This window comes from Chiloscyllium plagiosum, unplaced genomic scaffold (genome assembly GCF_037043375.1).
Source record: "Chiloscyllium plagiosum isolate Xiang-an unplaced genomic scaffold, Cpla_swu_hap1 HiC_scaffold_14, whole genome shotgun sequence".
In the NCBI taxonomy this organism is placed as follows: Eukaryota; Metazoa; Chordata; class Chondrichthyes; order Orectolobiformes; family Hemiscylliidae; genus Chiloscyllium; species Chiloscyllium plagiosum.
This window is the reverse complement of record NW_028270152.1, coordinates 15,528,890-15,548,869: the sequence shown is the minus strand read 5'-3', so window position 1 is coordinate 15,548,869 and position 19,980 is coordinate 15,528,890. Positions and strand designations below refer to the sequence as shown.

At 42.6% G+C, this 19,980-nt stretch overlaps 1 protein-coding gene across 3 annotated transcripts in view; it reads left to right on the top strand.

The window, feature by feature from the left end:
* Positions 1-19,980, top strand: part of sema3b (sema domain, immunoglobulin domain (Ig), short basic domain, secreted, (semaphorin) 3B) — a 378,357-nt gene that overhangs the window by 121,853 nt on the left and 236,524 nt on the right. Inside the window, exon 1 of one of the 3 annotated variants that reach the window (XM_087994086.1) lies at positions 17,580-17,601. The exons of the other annotated variants lie outside the window; for them this stretch is intronic. The gene's annotated coding sequence lies outside the window, so the exon portion shown is untranslated. Of the gene's footprint in view, positions 1-17,579; positions 17,602-19,980 lie in introns of those variants that run through there. 3 annotated transcript variants of the gene reach the window in all.

The following is a 19,980-nucleotide window of genomic DNA, read 5'->3' as shown; positions in this document are numbered from 1 at the left end:
GAAACTAAGAAACACAATAAAGAGGACCAGGAGCAGGCTATTCAGCTCTTCGAGCCTGTTTCGCCACAATATGATCATGGCTGACTGTCCCAGCTCCGAATTTCATGGGCTCACCACTGTCTGGGTAAAGAGACCTGGGCACAAGTGAATGATGATGGGAAGGGCACCAGAGGGTGGGGTTCAGCAATAAGGGCATGGGATGCTCCCAGAGGCTATTCCTTTTTGAATGCTGGATTCCTCGATCAATCAGGGAGTGAAGGACACCCCCAAAGAGCCATTAGGATGATATCGACCTAGTGGTATTATTGCTGGATTGTTAATCCAGTGACCCAGGTAACATTCTGGGGTCCTGGGTTCAAATCCCACTGTACCAGATGGTGGAATTCCAATTCAATAAATATCTGGAATTATGAGTCTAATGATGACTGTGGATCCATTCTCAATTGCTGGAAAAACCCATTTAGTTCACTAATTTAAGGAAGGAAATTGACATCTTTACTTGGTCTGGAGTACATGTGATTCACTCTTAACTCAATTCGGGATGGGCAATAAATACTGACCTAGCCAGCGATGCCCTTATCCTATGAATGAATAAAAAACAGAGTTACCTACATCATGCCTCAGTTGTTGGAAGGAAAGTCCTTACCAGCCACCCTCCCATTTGCCCCTCTGCCACTGCACCACCATGGGGAGGGGACAAGATTTCACCCCATTGCGACACTAAAGAGGGTGACACAGTGGCTCAGTGGTTAGCATGGCTGCCTCATAGCACCAGGGACATGGGTTCGATTCCAGCCTCAGGTTACTATCTGTGTGGAGTTTGCACATTCTCCCCGCATCTGTGTGGGTTTTCTTCTGGTGCTCTGGCTTCCTCCAAAAGTCCAAAGATATGGGGGTCAGGGTGGATTGGCCATGTTAAATTGCCCATATTGTCCAGGGATGTACAGGCCAGGTGGATTAGTCTTGGGAAATGCAGGCTTATGTTGGGGGTGGGCGGGGTGTAGGTTTGGATGGGATTCTCTTTGGAGGATTGGTGTGGACCCGATGGGCTGAATGGCCTGCTTTCACACTGTAGGGATTCTATAAAGACAGCAGTTAATAAAGCTTTTAGTGTTCGCATCTTTATTAATACAGGCATCTAGTATAAGTGCACAGCGACAATGTTGAACATAGACAAGAAGCTTGTTAAATCTCGGCTAGAGTATTGTACCCTTTTGTTGGTGAACAAAGTTAAAAATCCCACAACACCAGGTTATAGTCCAACAGGTTTATTTGGAAGCACTAGTTTCCGGAGCACTGCTCCTTCATCAGATGGTTGTGGAGAATAAGACTGTAAGACACAGAATTCATAGCAAAAGTTTACAGTGTGATGTAACTGAAATTATATATAGAAAAAGACCTGGATTGTTTGTTAAGTCTCTCATCTTTTAGAATTTCCAAATAAACCTATTAGACTATAACCTGGTATTGTGTGAGTTTTAACTTCGTAAAACCAACATGGTCATTCTAAGAGATGAGAGACTTAACAAACAATCCAGGTCTTTTTCAATATATAATTTCAGTTGCATCACACTGTAAACTTTTGCTATGAATTCTGTGTCTTACAGTCTTATTCTCCACAACCATCTGATGAAGGAGCAGTGCTCCGGAAACTAGTGCTTCCAAATAAACCTGTTGGACTATAACCTGGTGTTGTGGGATTTTTAACTTTGTACACCCCAGTCCAACACCAGAGTCTTCAAATCATTTTGTTGTTGACACATTGTAGGAGAGATGTCAATGCATTGGAGAGAGTGCAGAATTGATGTTACAAGAATAGTTCCAGGATAGAAAATGTCAGTTGTGAGGATAGATTGAAGAAGTTGAGTCTGTTCTCCTTGAAGAGTGGAAGTTGGAGGGGAGATTTGATTGAGGTTTTCAAAATCATGAGTGGGCTGGTTGGAGTGGATAGGGAGAAGCTGTTCCCTCTTGTAAAAGGAACAAGCGTGAGAGGGCATAGATTTAAAGTTTTGTCCAAACCGAGCAAGGATGATGTGAGTAAAAAAAAAATTCCTCACTCAGCAAGTAGCTAGAATGTGGAATGCACTGTTTGGAAATGTGGTGGAAGCAGGTCTAAATGAGGTATTCAAGAGGGCATTGGATGGCTACTTGATTTGAAACAGTTTGGGGAAAAGCATGAGATTGGCACTAGGTAACAGAACCAGTGCAGGCACGATGGACCAAATAGCCTTCTTCTGTTCCATAATAATTCAGTGATCCTGAGGTGGTGTGTTGAGCTGCAGTTCAGTGTTAGTGCTTTTTGTCACTATGATATAGGAGCACTCGAGACTTCCAGGAGAGAGGCAAGATTTGGCTGGAATTGATGGTCTAACACGAACCGAATAGTCCTTTTACCGTGCATGGGATAGCCACCCAGCAGTCTGCACCTGTAGGATAGTCCCACCCTTGTGTCCAGGTCGGCACTTAGACATCAGAATGAATGGTATTAGTTGCCTTGCACCTTTTGACCTGAGCACAGACAGACTGTGATTACACATGTGCAATCTTGACTTGCTGGCCACAGTTCATGCTTTTACATCACTTTGGAGGATTTTCCAAGCGCTTTGATTATTTCCCCGCACTTTTAACCTCAGCATTACCTAGGCTGTAGATCAGACCAGGTGGTCTCTTAGCTTCTTTGTTAACCCACAATCCTCCAAGGCTTTTATTGATAATGAAAGGCGCGTGTGGACATGTGAGAGGGTGTAAATTCCTGGTTGATTCTATTAAAGAGTTTGCTGAGGGTTCACAGGGCTGTTTATTGCTGGCAGTTCCCTGTTTATAGTTAAGATTATGAAGGGAGGCTTGTTAGGTCAGGATAGATGCTACCGCTTGTGTGGGGCGACCATAACTACAGGCCGTAAATGTTAGATAATCACCTTTATATCCTACAGGCTTACATGGCTATTGCAAGGTGAATACACATAGTTCTCATTTCAGGTGAGGCCCATTTAATGCTGCTCTGTTTGAATGTTGTTTTGTTTTGGGGTCTGTTTCTTGATTGACACTGGCATTTCGGGCATCATACTATCCCATGTGATAGTCCTGTGACATGGTGACACCTGACTGGCACCATGAGAATTCAATGTTCCTCTGCAAGAGAAACAGAGTAGGAAAGGAGAGAGAAAGAAAGAGAGAGCGAAAATGAGAAAGGAGAGAGAGTGGGAGAGGAGAGAAAGAATAGGAAAGGACAGAGACAGAGTAGAAAATGAGAGAGAGAGAGACAGACAGAATGGAAAAGAAGAGACAGAGTGGGAGAGAGAGAAAGAGAGACAGCATGGGAATGGAAAGAAAGAGAGAGATATTTGAGAGAGAGGGAAACAGAGTAGGAAAGGAGAAAGAACGAGAATGAGAAAGGAGAGAGAGTGAGAAAGGAGAGAGAGAATAGAAAATGAGAGAAAGAGACAGAATAGGAAAGGAGAAAAAAAGAAAAAGTATGTAAAGAGAGAGAAAGAAAGAGAGACAGAATGGGAAAGGAGAGAGAGAAAGAAAGATGCAGCATGGGAAAGGAGTGAGAGAGGGGGAGACAGAATAAGGAAGAAAGAGAGAGACAAAATGGGAAAGGAGAGATGCAGACAGACAAAATAGGAAAGTGAAGAGAGGGAGGGGGAGAGAGACAGAATGGGCAAGGTGAGAAAGAGAGGGACATTTTAGGAAAAGAGAGGAAGAGAAACAAAGTGAGAAAGGAAGTTGAATGACAGGCAGGCAGATTGGGAAAGAGAGATAAGTTGGGAAAGGAGTGACAGTGAGTAACAGAGTGGGAAAGGAGAGAGCGAGAGAGAGAGAGAGGGATAGACATAATAGGAAAGGAGAGAGAGAGAGCGAGCGAGAGAGGGATAGAGAGGAGAATGAAAGCGAGAGGCATTGAAGACTTCGCAACTTGGGCTTTAAATGTCAGCCACAAATTCTCTTGAACCGCTGCAGTGTTGAAGTGGTCTTTATTAAACCTGACTGCAAACTTGGACACCTCAAATTACAGCCAGCCTGAATTCATGTTGGTATGGTCAATCAAAAAGATGGAATTGAATTTGAACAGGTGCAGAGTGGAGAATGACTAATTTTAGCTGCAGTCATTGATAAAAATGTTAGTAATGATGAGAAGGACCTGCATCTTGACCTGCATAATACATTGTGTGACAATAGTCATGTTTAGCAATAGGTGAGAGGTTTCAATCTGTATCACCCATCCTCTGTTATATTCACAACTAGAATAGTTTGAGCAAATATCCTGATGTACCTTACATGCGGAAAGCTAGCTCCAAAAGGGAAGAGTCCATGGGATCCGAGGCAAATTGAATCCAAAATTGGCTTACAAATAGGAGGTGAAGGGTGATGGTGGAGGGATGTTTTTTGTAGTTTGAAGCCTATGACCAGCGGTGTAGCACAGGGATTGGTACTGGGACCCTTGCTCTTTGTTCTGTACAATAATGACTTGAATGTGAATGCAAAAGGTATAATTAGAAACTTTGCAGAAGACACGAAAATTGGTGGTGTTGTTGATATTGAGGAGGATGGTCCCAGGCTAAATGCTGATGTTGATCAGAAATTGGGCAAAACAATGACAAGTGAGACTTAATCTTGCTAAGTGTAAGGTGATGCATTGTGGGAAGTCTAATAAGGGGATGATTTACACAATGAATGGTAGGTGCATAGGGAGTACTGAGGAACGAAGGTACTTTGATGGACAAGTCTCGATCCCTGAAGGTAGATAGGGTGATGAAGAAGGTGCATGGGATGTTTGCCTTCATTAGTTGGGCATAGATATAGAACAAGGAAGTCTTGTTACAACATTGTAAAACATTGGTTAGGCCCCAGCTGGAATATCATGCGTGGCTCTGGTTACCACACTATCAGAAGCACGTGATTACATTGGAGAAGGTGCAGAGGAGATTCACCAGGAGGTTGCCTGGGATGGAAAGTCTCAGTTATGAGTAGAGACAGGATAGGCTGGGTCTGTTTTCCTTGGAACAAAGGAGGCTGCGGGGGGGAATCTGATTGAGATTTACAAAATAATGAGAGGCATAGACAGAGTAGATCATGAGAATCTCTTCCCCATGGCAGACATGCCTAAGACCCGAGTTTAAGAGTAGGAATAAGTGGTTTATTGGAGATCTGAGGAACATCTGTTTTCACCCAGAGGGTGGAAATATTGAATGTGCTGCCTGAGCGAGTGGTGGAGGCAGGTACTCTCACAACATTTAAGAAGCATCTGGATGAACACTTATAATGCCAGGCCATGGTAGTTTGGTGTTTGTAGGTCAGCATAGACGTGGTAGGCCGAAGGCCTGTTTCTGTGCTGGATGACTCTTTGACTTCATGTACTATTGATGGAAATTGTTGAATTGCGTAAGCAGTGATTACAAACTACTCGATGATGGCAGGAGCATGCAAAGACCATCCACCCACCAGTTCCTTCAGGACTTATGCCCAAAATGTCTATTCTCCTGCTCCTCGGATGCTGCCTGACCTGCTGTACTTTTCCAGCGCCACACTTTTTGACTCTGACTCTCCAGCATCTACAGTTCCTCATTTTCTCCTTCAGTGATAGGCCCGCTGAGCATTTCCAGCATTTTGTGGGTTTTATTTCTGGAAAATCAAGGCCCTTTACACCATCTTAGGTAGGCATAAAAAGATCCGACAACACTATTCTGAGGAAGAGTGGAGGAATTCCCATTGCATCCTGGTTGGTATTCCCAGGTAGATTGTTTGCTCAGTTGGCTGGATGGATAGTTTGCGATGCACAGTGATGCCAACAGTGTGGGTTCAATTTCCCCTCTGGCTGAGGTGACCGTGAAGGATTCTCCTTCTCAACCTCTCCCTTTACCTGAGGCATGGTGACCCTCAGGTGAAACCACCACCAATTGTCTCTCTCTCTCTCTCTAATGAAAGAGCAGCCCTATAGTCTGGTAAGACTATGGTGACTTTATCTTTAATCTTCAAGCAGCATAATAAAGTCCATGAACTGGTTGTCATGATTATGCTGTTGGTGGAAGCTTGCTGTACATTGATCCGCTGGGAAGACAGACACACCAACACGAGTGACCTCGACCAGGCCAGTGTCCCCAGCATCGAGGCTCTGACCACCCACTTTGACCGTCCCCATGAGACCTCAAGCTGGTGCTCTACTTCCAGCTCCCAAATGGCAGGCGATCCCCAGGCGAGAGAGGAAGCATCTCTGGGATAATCTCAAGGCCTAACTGGTGAAGTGCGGCATTCCTACAGACACCTGGGAATTGCCGGCTCAAGACTGTCCAAAGTGGAGGAGGAACATCCCGGAGGGCGTTGAGCACCTCGAGACTTGCCGTCGGAAAAAAAGCGGAAACAGTGTGAAAGCAGTGAAAGGGGTGTGCTGTCCCAGCCATCCCTTCCCATGAGTATCTACTCCCCCAAGTGTAACAGAGCCTGTGGTAGCCCCATAAGTCTGTAGAGCCTCCTACAGTGAGGGAGAAAGTCACCCTCATCTTCTAGGGACCGCCAGTGATGATGATGATGGCTTGCTGTGTTTTCTGCATCATAAAAGTGACTCTCAAATGTAGTCTCACTGACTGGGTGGCACGGTGGCTCAGTGGTTAGCACTGCTGCCTCACAGTGCCAGAGACTCGGGTTTGAATACAGCCTTGGGTGATTATCTGTGCTGAGTTTGCACATTTTCCTGGTGTCTGCGTAGGTTTCCTCCAGGTGCTCCAGTTTTCTCCCACAGTTAAAAGATGTGCAGGTTAGGGCAAATTGGCCATGCTAAATTGCCCATAGCATCCAGGGATGTGAAGGTTAGGGGCAATTGTTAGGGGTTGGGTGGGTTACTCTTCAGAGGGTTGGTGTGGACTTGTTGAGCTGATTGGCCTGTATCCACACTGTAGGGATTCTCTGACTGTGGAGTGATTTGAGATGCCCTATAGATGCAAATGGAATGAAAGTCTTTGTAACAGCAGTAGAAAAGTAATGTTATTAGGAACAGGAATATAGAGGACCTTTTACATTTCCTCTGTAAGCATTCTTTCTGTTAATAGCATTACTGTATCCATCATTTTAAAAAAAGTGACTTGCAGCCCTTACATTTTCAATGATTTCTTCATTTACTCTTGACTTAAGACATTCTATTATTTGCCTGTTATCACCTTTGATCTGGAAGACAGTTTATTGTGCAGTTTGTGATTATGCTGAGTGCTTGACTATAAAATACCACTTAGACACCATCGATCACCAGCTATCGCACCACAGCTGGAACTGGTTTACTAACTCCATACCAGGAAGGTGAGCCTATGCTTTTCTGCTGCCCCCACACCCCACCACTCTACCTGTCTCTAAGGTATGTCGGGGAATTATCTCATTGAACAGCCTGACCTTTCAAGATGTTTTCCAAGTATTGCACGGCTCAATAAGAGCCTGAGGGCAGCTCTGTTTTCTTGTACTTGCACAGTAACTCAGAAGACTTGTTTGCTCTTTCTATTGATCCAATAACTTGTATCAATAACAAGTGTCAATCATCCTCGAATGGTGACTCACAAATTATGAATTTTGTACTTGCAGGATGTCAATTGCTCAATGGGGCATAGTTTCACAGATCAAATTAATAGAAAATAAAAAAGCTTGCATTTAAGTAGCACCTTTCAGTTCCCCTCAAGGCACTGCGCACTTGGTGAAGATTTTTTTAATTTTTCAGATATAATGTTAAAAAAAGATAGCCAACTTGTGGACATTAATGTCCCTCAAGGAGATTATGGCTAGCTAGATTATCTGACATTGTACATAGAGATTGGGATTACTATAGGGTAGGAGAAAGTGAGGACTGCACATGCTGGAGATCAGAGCTGAAAAATGTGTTGCTGGAAAAACGCAGCAGGTCAGGCAGCATCCAAGGAGCAGGAGAATTGACATTTCGAGCATAAGCCCTTCTTCAGGAAGGGCTTCCTGAAGAAGGGCTTATGCTTGAAACATCAATTCTCCTGCTCCTTGGATGCTGCCTGACCTGCTGCATTACTATAGGGTAGCATGGTGGTCCAACCAGAACTCTATCAACAAACACATTGATTTGGATCCCATCTCTCACCCTCTGAGAAAAAGAGCAACAAATGGCATCACCAACACAGGAAATGACCATCACCAACCCAAGGAAACCTAAACACATAAAAAGAAAGCGGGCCATAACACCAGTGCTTCACCGGAGGCTCACTCATGCTGTGACCTAGTATGCCGACAAAACATTTGAAAATGAACCTTCCAGCTCAGCAAGCAAGATTACATCCATGGTGGTTCAGTGGTTAGCACTGCTGCCTCACAGCACTAGGAACCTAGGTTCACTTCTACCCTTGGGTCTGTCTGGAATTAGCAAGTTTTCCCTGTGGGTCTGTACGGGTTTCCTCTCATAATCCAAAATTGAACAGGTTCGGTGGAATTGACAGGCCTAAGTTGTCCCATGTTGTGCAGGGTGGGTGTGAGTGGGATGCTGTTTGGAGGGTCAGTGTTAAATCATCCCTGCATGACCACAACAAAGATTTAGTGATCACTTTTAGCATACATTTGTAACTCACACCAATCAAAATATATGTAATTAGTTCATCAGAAACATTAAGGAGCTAATAAAGATGTTTTCTTATGTGAAAGATAGGGAAATTTTATTACATTCCAACCTTAAAAAAAAGACATTCACACAAGTAAATGCAACATTAAAAAGGTGATAATGTCACATACAAAATGCAAGATTAAAAAATGTGCAAAAATATGCAGTTTAAAGTTAAGAGTGTTCTGAGGGCATGAGGTCATATCCTGAGACCATGGTTGGTTAGTGGTTTCAGAGATCATCCTGAACGATGAAGATATATTTGAGTTCTCAGTGTTCAGATGTTTTTCTGATATGTCAGCAGTCGCTTTGTCCTACCTGAGGAAAAGCAGAGACAGAGAGATGGAGAGTGGGAGTGGGTGGGAGGGGTGGGGGTGGGGGCGGAGGGAGATTCTTCCTGTTAAGAGTCATAGAGACCTACAGCATGGAGACAGGGCCTTTGGCCCAAACTGGTCCATCCACACTAACCCCATTTCCCTGAGCTTGGCCCATACCCTTCTGATCCCTCACTATCCATGTATTTGCCCAAATGCCTTTTAAATGTTGTTAATGTACTCACCTCAACCACTTCTGCTAGCAGCTCATTCAATATGCGTACCACCCTCTGTGTCAAAAAGTTGCCCCTCAGGTTCCCTTTTATTCTTTCCCCTCTAACCTTAAACTGATGCCCTCTAGTCCTTGACTCCCCAACCCTGGGAAAAAGACTGAGTCCATTCACCCTATCCATGCCTCCAATGATCTTATACACTTCTGTAAGGTCCCTCCTCAGTTTCCTATGCTCTAAAGAAAAAAATTCTAGCTTGTCCAACATCTCCCTATAATTCTGACCATTGAGTCCTGGCAACATCCTTGTAAATTTCTTCTGAACTCTTTCCAGTTTAATAACATCCATCCTATAACAGGGTGACCAAAACTGAACACAATACTCCAATTGCAGCTTCACCAACATCCTGTGTAACTGCAACATAACTTCCTAGCTTCTATCCTCAGGGCCCTGACTGATTAAGGCCAGTGTGCCAAAAGCCTCCTTCACTGCCCTGTCTATCAGTGGGGCCACTGTTCTGCTGTTGCAAAGCCATCTCCAATGTCCTGACAAAGCAGTTGCTTGAGACACAGCTCATTCATGTTTTCCCATGTCTGGGTGATTGTTTGGAAGCTGAATAATTGCAGGCTTGTCTTTCCATTCTAACAGATAAAATCTATCAAACAAGCATGAATTGAAATTGGAGATGTGAATTTCTTCACACCTGAGTGGTTGCAGTCACTTTTGGTAAAAGGGTTAATTTCAGTTCAGATGATTTCATTTCCTCCACTTTGGCTTTTTTGAAGAATTCATTCACAGGATTTGGACACCACTGACCAGGCCAACATTTATTACCAATCCCCAATTGTTAAGAGCCAACCCCATTGCTATGGGTTTGGAGTCACATGTAGGCTGAAACAGGCCCACGCAACATTTTCCTTCCCTAAAGAACATTAGTGAAACAGATGGGATTTTCCTGTCAATCAACAATGGCTTCAAGATCATCATTCGATTCTTAATTCCAGATTTCAATCGGATTCATCGGCCATGGTGGGATTTGAACCCAGGTCACACAAGCCTGGTCTCTAGCTTAATAGGCTAGTGATAATACAACTAAGGTCATCACCTACCCCAAAAGGTTCCAGCCTATCTGGAGCTTGGCTTAACTTGTAGGCGGGTGGTCACCGCGGCCATTTTTCAACCTTTCATTTTGTAAACTCCTTCAGCCCATGGAAGGTCCTGGTATTAAAATCAGATGATGGAAGCTAAAACTTGATAGTCCACATGTCATCTCAATTATAAAGCTACCATAATCCTGCAAGAATGGGTTTACAATATTCCTACACATTGGTTGCAGATGAAACCTTTCCAGACTCACTATGAGAGATCATATTAAAACCAAAATTAATGTCTTTTGCCAAACGTTCTGCCGAATCCTTTGAACTTGCTTCACACTAGTTTGGGTTCCTGAAACAAAAATAAATAGGGTCTGGAAAGAGGCTAGACTGGATCCTTTTGTATGTAAACTTCTGAATATTTACCTGGACTCCTGGAGAATAACAGCCTAGGAATTTCAGCATTTTACAATCTGATAATCGTATAGCCCCTTTAACTTAGTCCAAGGTAATTTACAGGCACATTATCAAAACCGACATTGACACTGAGTCATTTCGGGGATATTAGAGCCAATGATCAGAAGCTTGATCAAAGATCTAGGATTTAAACTTAAAGGGTCTCTTTGGCTTCTGCAGAGTACAAAGTTGTCATTTTTTTGTGTCTAATGTCTGTCTTTTGCAAAAGATATTAAAAGAATCTGGTCTGTGGTTTGCCCTCGATCGATGTCATGATTGGAACCAGGGCCAGGTGAACCTCATTGAGAATGAGATCCCTGATTGGGGCTGTTAACCTGGGCCAATCAGGGAGCCCTGACTGACAGATATAAACATGAGATTACCCGGTACGGAGGAGGGAGGGCAGGTCTGAAGACCTCCTCGTGGGTCTGCTCCTGGGCCTGGCCAAACTGGCCATAAACAGGTCGAGGCAGCGGGCCGTGGAGGGGGTCGTTAGGGCTGACTGCCTGTTCCTCTTCCGCGGTTACGTTAGAGCCCGGGTGTCCTTGGAGAAGGAGCACGCGGTGTCAACCAACACCCTGGAGTTGTTCAGGGAGAGGTGGGCGCCGCAGGGAGTGGAGTGCATTATTTCCCCCTCCAACTCTATTTTGATTTAATCCCTACCCTCCCCTTCACTGTTTTGATCACACAGCATTGCCTTTTGATGTGAAGGGCACTGCTTGTCACTGGCCACTCGGGTGTTTCCTTTCTTCCTGGTGGTGGAAATTGAATAAAGATTTGTACACCTTGTGTCTCACACCTGCACACACACACCATGGGTGCTGGGGGAAAAAAAAGCACTACCGCAGTTAGGCGGTAGTGTGGGATTACTAAAATGAAGAAAAGAAAAAAAAGAGAAATTAACAGGGGATTTCACTGCTAAAGAAAGAAATAAGCATGAGACTCAGAAGGTCTCCTCATTCTAGAGATCCACTTTAAGTTGGCTGGTCAGAGCCCAGGAACTGTGCACTTTTAAATAAAGGGTGACTTGCTGATGGGATGCTGGTCTTTGTGCGGTTATTTCAGTTGACGAAAAACACATTCAACAAATTTATGTGTGCGGTTTCCATTAGCTAGTGAGTCCAAATGCAATCTTATGTTGCTGTCACTCCCAAAGGGAAAGAATTAAGGTTGCTGCACAGTGTTGTGGTTTTTCATCTTTCCCTGCACATGGCGGGGTTTTGGGGCAACATTTTGAGCAAATATGAGTGTGGGACATTGACCACTGTGTGATCTGAAGTTACTGATCAAATGCAGCATCAGCTAAATGCTTATTAACTGAACAGCCAGAGAAGCAGTTGTGAATTGACCTTCCCTATCATTATCATCAAACTTCCTATCAGATCTACCTTCAAGTGAATGCAGCATCTTGAAAGACCTGTGCTACTGAAATTCTCCACTTCAAGAAAAGTATAAAAGCAATTTGCCATAACTAGCAATGCAGTATCTTGTTTGAGATGCTTCCACCCTGTACAGTACTAAATAATTCTCCCTGCCTTGTCAGAGCATGTTTGAAGATTGCAGAACTCCTAAAGAGTCTTGTTGTTGCCAAAAAGCCTTCAGTCAACCGAGATGGCGATACGTTATCTGTTATTTATGACTTCCTCAAGACAGACAGTACATAACATACTCCAAGTCAATCGCCACTATCACACCATGAAATAAATAGCTCTTTCACTGATGACAAAACATTTGTTTAATAAAAACATACTTAGAGCTCATTTTATAATGGCTTGTAACTCGTGGTTTTCATGACGTTAATAACAAGACAATGAGACTTTGAGCACATTCATTCTGAGAAAGGGTCATCAGACACAAAACTTTAACTTGGATTCCTCTTCACAGATACTGCCAGACCTGCTGGACTTTTCCAGCAATTTCTGTCTTTTGTTTATGGTTACTCGGCTGTTGTTTGAAGGCTACATGTGAGTCTTCAGACTCTCTGGTCTTGTGCATCGTTTTTTTGCTCTTACTCTTTAATGTACATTTCCTCTCTTTAGGTTACCTTCCAAAAGTATTGTAAAAAATCACCTTTATTCTCTGCAGTTTAAAAGAGTGGGAAGTGAACTCATTTCAATGTACAAAATTCTTATAGGGCTCAATAGGTACATACAGGAAGAAATTTTCCCCGGAGTCTAGATCCTGGGGATAAAGTCTCAGAATACTTGATAAGACATTTAACACTGAGGTGAGGAAGAATTTCTTCATTCAGAGAGTGGAGAATCTTTGGCATACTCTTCCCCAGACAGATGAAGTTGCTTAGTTATTGAGTATGTTCAAATCTGGGATCAATAGTTTTCTACATACTTAAAACACCAAGGATTGTAGGCATAATGCCGGAAAATGGTGATATCGTAGACAAATACTCATGATCACATTAAATGGTGGAGCAGGCTTGATTGGCTTACATCTGCTATTGTCTCTTATCTTTCGCTTGACCTTTCACTAGTCATCTTTAAATCTTCTTGTAGTGGCCAACAGTTATCTCCATAGTTAATCATGAATAACATGGGACATGAGGAAGCCATTTGGCCCATTTTACCTGTACCAATTATTTGAAAAAGATATCAGATTAATCCTACTGCTCTTTCTTTTTAGCCCATAGACATGAAATGCTTTTTTTTCAGGCATATATTCAACTTAATTAAATTCTTCAATTCAAATCAATTCTCCAAATCAATTTAATTCTTCAATTAAATTCTCATTTTATTGTCCATTTGGAAACTCATTGTGGGTACATTGGTTGTTCATTAAAAGTCACATACCTCTAAGTAACCAACAATGAAAACATGCATCACAAGAAATCTCACTTTAATTAAATATATGTTATAAACTATTTTGTGGCATTTAACAGGTCATCAGTTTGATGTTTGGAATGAGATATATAAGATTAGGATCTGAATTTCCAATCTCTAACCAAATCAGAGACATAAATGGAGCATTAATCTAGTTTGATTGCGCCCTTTTTGGAAGTTAGTATAAAATCTGCTTCAAGTTGAGGGTGGCACAGTGGCACAGCGCCGCATAGCGCCAGAGATCTGGGTTCAATTCCCGCCTCAGGCAACTGTCTGTGTGGAGTTTGCACTGTGTCTGCATGGGTTTCCTCCCACAGTCCAAAAATGTGCAGATTAGGTGAATTGACCATGCGAAATTGCCTGTAGTGTTAGGTGAAGGGGTAACTGTAGGGGAATGGATCTGGGTGGTTGCTGTTCGGAGAGTCAGTGTAGACTTTTTGGGCTGAAGGGCCTGTTTCCACAGTGTACCATAATTGGTACAGGTAATCTAAAAAAAAAGTACATTTTAGGTCCATAAGACCATAAGACCATAAGACATAGGAGTGGAAGTAAGGCCATTCGGCCCATCGAGTCCACTCCGCCATTCAATCATGGCTGATGCGCATTTCAGCTCCACTTACCAGCGTTCTCCCTGTAGCCCTTAATTCCTCTAGACAACAAGAATCTATCAATCTCGGCCTTGAAGACATTTAGCGTCCCGGCTTCCACTGCACTCCGTGGCAATGAATTCCACAGGCCCACCACTCTCTGGCTGAAGAAATGTCTCCGCATTTCTGTTCTGAAATGACCCCCTCTAATTCTAAGGCTGTGTCCACGGGTCCTAGTCTCCTCGTCTGACTGAAACAATTTCCTAGCATCCACCTTTTCCAAGCCATGTATTATTTTGTACGTTTCTATTAAGTCTCCCCTTAATCTTCTAAACTCCAACGAGTACAATCCCAGTATCCTCAGCTGTTCCTCATATGTTAGACCTGTCATTCCAGGGATCATCCGTGTGAATCGCCGCTGGACATGTTCCAGTGCCAGTATGTCCTTCCTGAGGTGTGGGGACCAAAACTGGACACAGTACTCCAAATGGGGCCTAACCAGAGCTTTATACAGTCTTAGTAGTACATCTCTGCTTTTATATTCCAACCCTCTTGAGATAAGAGACAACATTGCATTCGCTTTCTTAATCACGGACTCAACCTGCATGTTTACCTTTAGAGAATCCTCGACTAGCACTCCCAGATCCCTTTGTGCTTTGGCTTTATTAATTTTCTCACCATTTAGAAAGTAGTCTATGCTTTTATTCTTTTTGCCAAAGTGCAAGACCTCGCACTTGCTCACGTTAAATTCCATCAGCCAAATCCTGGACCACTCTCCCAACCTGTCTAGATCCTTCTGTAGCCTCCCCACTTCCTCAGTACTACCTGCCTGTCCACCTAACTTCGTATCATCGGCAAACTTCGCTAGAATGCCCCCGGTTCCCTCATCCAAATCATTAATATATAATGCGAACAGCTGTGGCCCCAGCACCGAACCCTGCGGGACACCGCTCGTCACCGGCTGCCATTCTGAAAAAGAACCTTTTATCCCAACTGAAGTCTGTCCTTTATGTTCAGACATCATCCTGAATGATGTTTGATAATATGTCACTTCAAAAGTTACTGTATAAAATAAAAGATCATGGTATAGAGGTTAGATAATAGCATGGATGAAGAAGTTATTGGAAAAAATGAAGCAGAGAGTAGGGATAAATGAGTCATTTTTCAGGTTGGCAACATGCAATGAGTTGTGTCACAAGGATTAGTGATGGGGCCAATCGATTTACAGTCAATAGCAATAACATGAATGAAGGTACTGGATATATGGTTGGTAAATGTATTGATGATAGAAAACTAGGCAGGAAAGTGAGTTGTGAAGAGGACCTAAGAAATCTACAAATGGATCTGGATTGATGAAGTGAGTGTGCAAACACATTGGCCGATGGAGTGTAATGTAGGAAATGTGAACTTGTCCACTTTGTAGGAAGACTAGGTAAGCAGTGCTTTACTTAAATGGAGAGAGACGTTCGAACTCTGTGGTATGGAAGAAACTGGATGCATTGGTACAGAAATCAGAAAATGTTAGTATGTAAGCACAGCAAGTGATTAAGAAGACAAATAGAAGATTGCATTGTAGGAGGAATGGAGGATGGGAAGTTTTTCTGTATTTATCCGGAACCTTGAAGAGACCACATCTAAAATTCTGTGAAACGTTTTCAGATCATTATTTAAACAAGTATTACAACCAAACCAGATGTGGTCTATTAATTTGCTTATGAGGGTTGGGTTGGTTCAGTTGGCTGGCTGGTTGGTTTGCAAAGCAATGCAATACCACATGGGTTCAATTCCCATCACCTGCTGAGGTTACCATGAAAGACTCTCCTTCTCAACAATTCCCCTTGCCTGAGGTATGGTGACCCTCAGGTTAAACCACCACCAGTCATCTCCCTCTAATGAGAGAGCAGCGCTATGGTCTGGTAACACAACAACATTAATTTGCGTCATTCTTTTTGCTGTTTGTTGCTTTCTCAAATGCTCCAATTTAAAAACAGCCAGCAACAAAGCTTTAATCTTAAACAGATAAAAATATTTTTGCTGAATGTTACTAAGTAAAATGTGATAGTTATTAGCAAAAAGTTCAAATTATAGGATTAAAAGTAAGTATGGATAAATATATATTTATAAAGATGAAAATAAGATCAGTCCCTGTTATCATTGCAGGCCTGGCTTGCTTGATGATTTATCTTCCCACAATGGTGGCGTTGTGGACTTGAAATCAAAATTTAGCAGCTGAGCTCTGTTGTTCAAATTGTTGGAGGTTTTGCCCACAGGTGGAATGAGAGGAACAATTTTTGGGATGGACTGAAGTGTTCTTTATTTTGTTTTTATAGTATTGCAAATTGTGTCCTTTGGTCATCTGGTTCAGTACAAAATTCCTGGTTTGCCTTTCTTCAGGGGAAATGGGTGTGGGTGGGTCACTCTTCAGAGGGTGGGTGTGGACTTGTTGGGCTGAAGGGCTTGTTTCTACACTGTGGAGAATCTAATTTAATCTAATCTCCCTTTTGAGAGAAAAAAATATATCTCTCAGGTTGTCTTATATAGGCCAAAACTTCAGATGACAGTCATCCCCAATGCTTCCATATTAGGTAACAGACTTTTAGCCCAGGTAATTAGCTTTTAATTAGAATTAGAATCCCCACAGTGTGGAAACAGGCCCTTCAGCCCAATAAATCCACACCGACTCTCCGAAGAGTATCCCACCCAGACCCATTCCCCTATATTTTACCCCGACTCATGCACCTAACCTATATATCCCTGAACACTATGGGCAATTTAGCACATCCAATTCACCTAACCTAACTGTCTTGGCCTTTAGTTTAGATGGTTCTCATTGTAGTGATTTAGGAAATTCTATCATACTTTGATGGAAATCATTGGCAGAGATGTTCTCTTAACCCCTGGAAATTTGCACTGAATTTCAAAATGATGTCTTGCAGTTTCTTCCTGACATAAGTGCAGTCTAGTCCCAGTACAACAAATGCACAATGATTCTCAGAGCCAGTTTGTAAATCTGTGTATATTTTAAAGATAGATTAGCCTTCTTTACCAAATATGCATAACATTATAATTATGTGTCTTGTAAAGAAGATAGAATTGCATTAGAAGCAGTGCAGAGAAAGTTCGCTTAACTCATTAAGGAATTGTCTTATGAGGAAAGGTTGGACAGGTTGGGCCTGTATTCATTGGATTTTAGCAAAATGAAAGGTGACCTTATTGATACATGTACGATCTCATTGGATTGGACAAGCATTTTTAAAAATTCATTTAAGGGATATGGTCATCATTGCTGTGCTGACCTTTTTTCTCACTGATTTGATTTTTTTTAAAAATTGAATTCAAATTCCACTATTTGCCATGGCAGGTATCCACCCTGATCCCTAGGACATTACCTGGGTCTCTGGATTAACAGTCCTGTGATAATACCACACAGCTATCACCTCCACTAAAGGAGAGAGGGGCAGCAGAGAGAGAAAATTAATAAGTCAGTGAGGTAAGGAGGAAGCAAACATCTGCCTTTTGATTATGTTTTAAAACTAGAGCAAGAATAAGGAATTAGACCTCATTAACCAGCTCCCAATTGACAAGCACCTGATGGGGAGGTGAAGTAATAATGTCCTTCAACAGACATATGAACAAAACCTACCTCAATTCCTTTTGCGGAATATCCATGAGACGTGATGGCATTCAGGAAATATTCCCCCCCCCCCGTTAAATGCGAGGATAATGGCCGCACTAATTCCCAGCATTATCAGCTTTGTGTTCTGAAATTCCTGCTTGAAGACATTAGCTGCCTCAATGGTTTGCATTGTGAGTGGAGTGTTTAGATTGTCGGGGAGCTGCTTGCTTTCATCACGATGTGATTCAGAACAAGGAATGGAAATGTTTCCAAATAAGCTGACTCTGTTTATTGGCTGATCCCCTCCCCTTCTAACAATAATAGTGACTGTGTACAGAATGGAAGCTGGAACAATGACTTGGAGACATGAATTTATTTAGCACTTTTCATGACCACTCGACGTCTCAACACACCTTCCAGCCAATGGAGTACAGTTGAAATGTCATTGCTGTAATGTAGCAAACAGAAACAGCCAATATGAGTGCAGTAAACTCATAATAACCACAGTGTGTTAATGAACCAGAAAATCTGCATTTGTGACTTTTATCAGGGGATACATAACAGTGAGGACGCAATAACTCCCCTGACTGTCTTCAGAATAGGACCATGGGATCTTTACATTCATCCAAGTGCAAGGGGGTGTGGTGGATAGGAAGAGGGGCATGGCTTAATGCCCCACCTGAAAGAGCAACATCTACTCAGTCTGTGACTGAAGTGTCAACCTTGATGTTTGTGCTGATTCCAGATTTAAATCTACAAATTTGACTCAAAAATGAGAATGGTACAAATGGAACCAATGCCAGCACTGAATGGGAGTATTTTAATTCACTTTGTGTTTTCTGTGACTGAGAGAGAAAGCAGGTTAACACTCTCATTTGCCATACATGGAACATGGTTGTGCATCATTCGCTTCCAACATTAGCCTAAAAGTGCCATTGTAATTCATTGTTTGTAATATGCACTGTGACATCCTGAGGGTGTAGTGCAAATGACAACAACAACTGGCATTTTTCATATGCTTTTAATTTAGTAAAGAATTATCAGACAAAATAGAAAAAAATGAACATTTGCAAGATGATTCCAAAATATTTGTTCTTAACTGCAGTGGAATGACTTCTCACTTACTAATGAAAAATATACATGCAAATCATCTGTTGTTCAGCTTCTAAGGAGTGGAAAATATATTTAACCAATTCAAAAAAGATCTAAAGCACTGCTATGCTAAAATGGAATCAGAGCCAGATATGGCACAATAGTAGCACTTACATTTGCAATTGAAGCTTTCAGGTTGATTTGATTTATTTATTGTCATGTCTATCTTGTTACAAAATAAAGTGAACAATGTTGTATAGTGTCGCCACTCTCCAGCGCCACCTTAAAGCAGAAAAATCAACCAAAACATGGACAATAAGGGCAGAAACATGAAGAAATAAAGAACGTGCTCAACTTTGCAGTCCTTCTTGTTAAGCTCTCTGCCTTGGGCCATAGGTCTGGTGGCCAGGCACAATTGCCCTTCATTGTGATACCATCACTCTTCACCATCTCACCTCCGCCGAAATCTTCAAACTATAAATCTTTGTTGGGCCTCACCAATGGAGATGCCCCCGACGCTGCCAGGTTCTGAACCACTCCAGACACCCGAGCACATAACTTGGGTTGACGTTGCGGTGTATTACCGAGGGAGTGCTGCACTGTCAGACAGGTTGGCTTCCATAGAATCATCGAATGGCCTCAACACAGAAAGAGGCCATTGGGCCCATTGTATCCATGCCAACTCTCTGCGACAGCAACTCAGCGCCTCACACACCCTTGGCCTTTCCCATTAGCCTTGAAAATCATTCTCAGTAATAATTAAATTCCCTTTGGAAAACCATGATTAACCCAGTCACCACCACACCCTGAGGAAGCATATTTTAGATGCTAACCATTTGCTGCATCAAGATGTTTTTACTCATGTCACCTTTAGTTCTTTTGCCAAGCATCTTAGACGAGCAACCATGAGTTCTAGATTTTTCTGCCGATGGGAATAGCTCTTCCCTATTTACTGTGTTTAGATCCGGTATGAGGTTTGAACAACCCCTATCCAATCTCCTCTCAACCTTCCCTTCTGTGAAGGGAATAGCCCCTGATGCTGCCAGACCTGCTGATTTACAGAGTCATAGAGGTGTACAGCATGGAAACAGACCCTTTGGTCCAACCCGTCCATGCCGACCAGATATCCCAACCCAATCTACTCCCACCTGCCAGCACCTG